Source organism: Rhipicephalus sanguineus, chromosome 4 (genome assembly GCF_013339695.2).
Source record: "Rhipicephalus sanguineus isolate Rsan-2018 chromosome 4, BIME_Rsan_1.4, whole genome shotgun sequence".
Taxonomy (NCBI): domain Eukaryota; kingdom Metazoa; phylum Arthropoda; class Arachnida; order Ixodida; family Ixodidae; genus Rhipicephalus; species Rhipicephalus sanguineus.
Genome location: NC_051179.1, coordinates 188805196 through 188810104, shown reverse-complemented (window position 1 = coordinate 188810104; position 4909 = coordinate 188805196).

The following is a 4909-nucleotide window of genomic DNA, read 5'->3' as shown; positions in this document are numbered from 1 at the left end:
AACGACGGATTTCCTCTGGGACCAAGTACGACCGAGCCTTCCTCCAAAAAGAAAGAAGGTGCCTACCCAAGAGGGAAAGGTACTCGTCCTGGGCGATGTGACTGTGCCGGAGGAATGCAAAAGACTGTTGGTGAAAGGACCGAAGTACGCGACAGCACCTTTGCTTACGCCGGTGGACAATGTCGTTCACTCCAGAGAAATTGGCGCCAAGGTGGTTGAGGAGTTTCGGGCTAGATGTGTGACTGAGTGCGTGGACGTTGTTGCGAGGACAGGTGAACCACAACGTAAGTCCGAAAACACCAAATCTGTAGTCACTTCTTTGTCTAACAAACAGCTCAGGCTTGTTATTGCCGATAAAGAAGGTTTTTTTGTCGTGCTTCCTGAAGCGATGTACCGAGAAAAGGCCAATGCGGCTATTGAAAAGAACTTCGAAAAAGCGAGAGATAAGATGAATAAAGTTAAACGAACTGCCGTGAAGTTGCTGAATGCCATGAAGCTAGACAGAATTGTCACCGAAGTCAAAAAGGCCAAAAACAGTTTCTTGCATGTATTCTTTGCCGCGAAAACGCACAAACCTGATATACTGTTAAGATCAATTGTGACAGAGAGGGGCGCTTGGCAACATGCTGTGTCGGGATGCTTGCAGCGGCATTTAGCTACCTTAAATGTAGATGATCCGTTTCGTGTTCCCAATTCTTCTGCCCTCGTAGAGCTCCTGCAGCAAAATAACCCCGGTAAATGTCAGGCTGTTAGTGTTGACGTAGAAGACTTATTCTACTCAATACCGCATGATGAATCATTGAAAAGTGTGAAATTGTGCGTATGTGATTTCAACGATGAACACGCCTTTTTTAGTAGTTGGCAAGTTCCTCTGGAATCCTTTCTAGAGTTAGTATCATTCTACCTGAAGTCCACATTTGTTAAACACGAAGAAGATATCTACATCCAAAAGAAAGGAATTTGTATTGGTTCTAGAGTTGCGCCCATTCTGTGTGAAATATTTCTGAGCTTTGTGGACAGGAAGCTGGCACAAGGTTTAGATGGAATGGCAAAACACATTTTCCGCTATGTTGATGATTATCTAGTGCTTTTCGAAGCTGGCGATTATTGTCGATATTCAGTTAATATCTTGAAGGTGTTTCGCGAGAACAGCAGTGGCTTGAACTTCACGGTTGAGATGATGAAGGACGGAGCCCTCCAGTTCCTAGACCTGCAGTTAGAATTTTTACCCACTCATGTTTGTTGGCGCTACCACCCTCGTTCACTGAAGCCACTTCTGAACTTCACATCAAATCATTCAAAAATAATAAAGCACGGTTTAGCCTTTTCTTGTGTCCGTGCTGCATTGCAGAAGTCCTGCCAGGATACATTGCAAATAAGCTTTGATGAACAGGTAGTTGGACTTAGGCAAGCGGGTTTTCCGGAACACGTAATTGCGCAAGCGTGCGAGAAGATGCGCAAACACCTAAAAACAAATGTAACGCAGCCTGGAAATGATGATCGGACCGCCAGAGCAAGAACGTACACGGTGATACAGTACACTCACCGAGTGGCACACGGTTTAAAAAACGTGGCCAAAAGATATGGCGTTGACGTAGTTTTCTCATCTCCTCATAAGCTGGTGTCCATTTGTGCAAAGGTACAGCAAAGCATTGATAAGCAGAGGAACGACAGGGAAAGTGTTCCTGGCAACTGTGCAATTAACCACACCTACCACTATACAGATTGCAAGGAGGCCATAGTATACCGAATACCATTATCATGCGGAAAAACTTACATTGGCCAAAGCGGAAGATGCGTTAGCGTTCGCCTTCGTGAACACGAACGATCATTGACAGAAACAAAGCCATTTTCTCTCGCCGCTCATTACCACGAGTGCGGCTGCGCACCCTTCTTCAGTGACACAATGATTTTATCGCATCATAAAGAGCAGGTAGCAAGTGAAGTGATCGAGGCCTTCCACATTAGAAGAAAAGGAGATAAGTGTGTTAGCTTGCCATCGATTTCGCTGAGTCACGCAGAATTTTCGTACCTTTGCAACACCTGCAGACTATGATACCGGTTTTTTTGCTTTCACTTGCTTGTGACTTGTTTGGGTCTTCTTCGCTTTTGGTGTTCTTTTGTTGTTTTGTTGTTGCACATCACCTATATAAATGCGTGTTTTTCCTAATAAACTTTAGTTGCGAGTCAGCGCCTGTCCTGTGCCTTCTTTTACTTCGTCGTCGTCTAGTGAGCGCTGTTTCAACAAAGATGGGCAACATGGGTGTTACCAACACCAGACGCGGCAAGCTGATATGTATAGTGCTTATATTATTCAATACTGGATAGCGCGAATCCGAACAGCACAATGAAGAAAAACAACTGCACAGGGCAGGCGTTACTCGCAACTAAGCTACAATCAGGAAAGTTCCCCTGGATATACACCCAGCCGAGTGGCACGCGCAGGCGCACTGCACGTACGTTACCGTCACAGTTGCGTTACAGTTGTTATGCTTATACTGGTCCGTTATGACGGAGAACACACGTACGTTTCCCGAACCAGTGTGTATGTGTAGAAGGGGTTCTTGACAGTTCTTGAACAAGGTCATCATCACCGTGATCAGTGAGCACCAGCAGCTGGACCGGACTTGTTCATCGGATCCGTTCGTGATCGTGGCTACGAGGGGTCTAAGTGTAGTGGAGTGCGAGGTATAGCACAGCTGTTGGAAATCCTGGATGCCCCTTGCGATGAAATGATCTATGACGCCTCCTGTCCTGGATGTGGCAGCGAGGTCTTTTGATGTCCTGTCCACATTCAAGCCGTCTTTCACGCAGTGTGAAGACCAGGCGTTGCTGGGTCTTGATAAATCGATGTTGAAGACACCGGTTATGATGAGACGCCTGGTTGTCTCGGCAGATTTATTGTAGGAAGCACTGACCCGGTTTTTGCGTAATGAACGTGGTCCACGCTGCGGACCACGTGAACGAGTGGACAGTAGTGGAGCGTCTTCCAGGGGTGTTCTGTTTTGAGCTTCCTCACTTTCCTTGCATGCGCCGTGGTGTTGTAGCGGTTACGGTGTTCGGCTACTGACCCGAAGGTCGCGGGTTCGATTCCGGCCGCGGCGGTCGCATTTCGATGGAGGCAAAATGTTAGATGCCCGTGTACTGTGCGATCTCGGTGCACGTTAAAGAATTCCAGATGGTCAAAATTCCGGAGCCCTTCGCAACGGGGTCTCTCATAATTATATCGTGGTTTTGGGACATAAAACCCTAACAATTATTATTATCACTTTTCTTACGTGTCAATGTGTGTGTTCGCGTTTACGGTGTTGGTTGAGGCATTGTATCACCTGTGGCACATACCCGCAAAACATGAACTCTGGTATGCGGGTATGTGCCACACGTGACTGGGAGAAAGGGTTTCATGACCTACGCGAGAGGTATTTCGCGTTATTCATGTCATAACCAGTGAACCGTGTTCGCCATACACTGATCGCCTGTTATGCCAAGCTTGGTATATTACAAGTTATGGAGACGACCAGGCGAGCATCCAGACGTAGGCGGCTAGATAGATAGATAGATACGTAGGTTGAAACGCCCAAAGTGCCCGAGGTTCGCTAAGAAATGCTTCGCGTTTAAAAAAAACTATGGCAGCTTCGCACTAGTGTTGCCAAGACTGAAGGAAGAGCGCAGATGGGTGGCCTCCTTTTATGCTTTATTTTTTCTTTTTTTTCCTCTCTCTCATTCTTTTTGTCCCGGTTTCTTGTATCCCTTTCCTCTATCTGCTTCTTTTTATTACTTTCTTTCTAGGACATTCTTTCTCTATCTATCTATTTTTTTTCTCTTTCTCACTCTTTTCTATCCTTATTTCTGTTTCTTCAGTTTTTAGCTCTCTCTCGCTCTCTCTGCTTCTTTTTCTCTGTCTCGTTGTTTCTCTTGATTTCTCTGTTGATCTTTCTGCCTCGCTCTCCGTTTTTTCTATGTCCTTGTTGTGGCTGTTTCCTTCTATCCTTTTTCTGTCTTTCTATCTTTCTATGTCTTTATTCCCTTAATTTCTCTCTATTTTTGTCTTGCTCTTTCTTTCTCTCCATTTTCTATCTCTTTCTTTCTCTCTATTTTTTTCACGTGTTAATTTTCGTTCGACACTCGCGCCTACTGCTCACGGTACTGGGACTTGAGCAATTCCTGTGGCACATGCCTACCTTATGCGTTTTCCTGTCTGTTTCCTGCATCTCTTTTTTGTATCTGTTTCTTTCTATTTACATACGCTTGGTATATACCTTATTCTTTTTCTCTCTGTCTATGCTTTGCTGCCTTATGTCGGCATTCCCTTCACGTCTCTGTATTTTTCTCTTCCTCGTTCTATGCCTTTCTTGTTCTCGCTGCTTTTCTCTTTCTTTCTTTCTCTCTAATATATATATATATATATATATATATATATATATATATATATATATTGTTACGCATCTAGACAAAAAAACGAAGGCCGGTGAAAGTGCCTGCCGCTCACTCCACAGAACTTTGAAGTTTCGTCCCACTAAAAAACAACTTTGCGCCCTGACACGTCTTCAAGAGAAACACTCATTACCGAAATTGTCACAACCGTGTCCACCAGGTCCATCACAGACACATAATCAAGAACACGCACTTTGTTTCAGTCAGTAGCACATCTCTAGCGACCTCACCTCCATCGGCCGCGCTAGCTAGTTTTCCGGTGGCGAAGGGGACGTGGCACGACGCAGCGGTGAGGGAGAACGAGGAGCACGCGGTCGCGGTGGAGGCGTCAAACTCCTGTCAGATGCCGGGGAGTGATTCCGGAAGCTGCTTGGCCAATAATCGTTACCAGATGGTGGTGGCCGCGGGACATCGCGAGGCCGTTCGGAGGGTCGTGAAAATTCTGACGGTAGGCCATATAGCGGAGCCGTGCGTC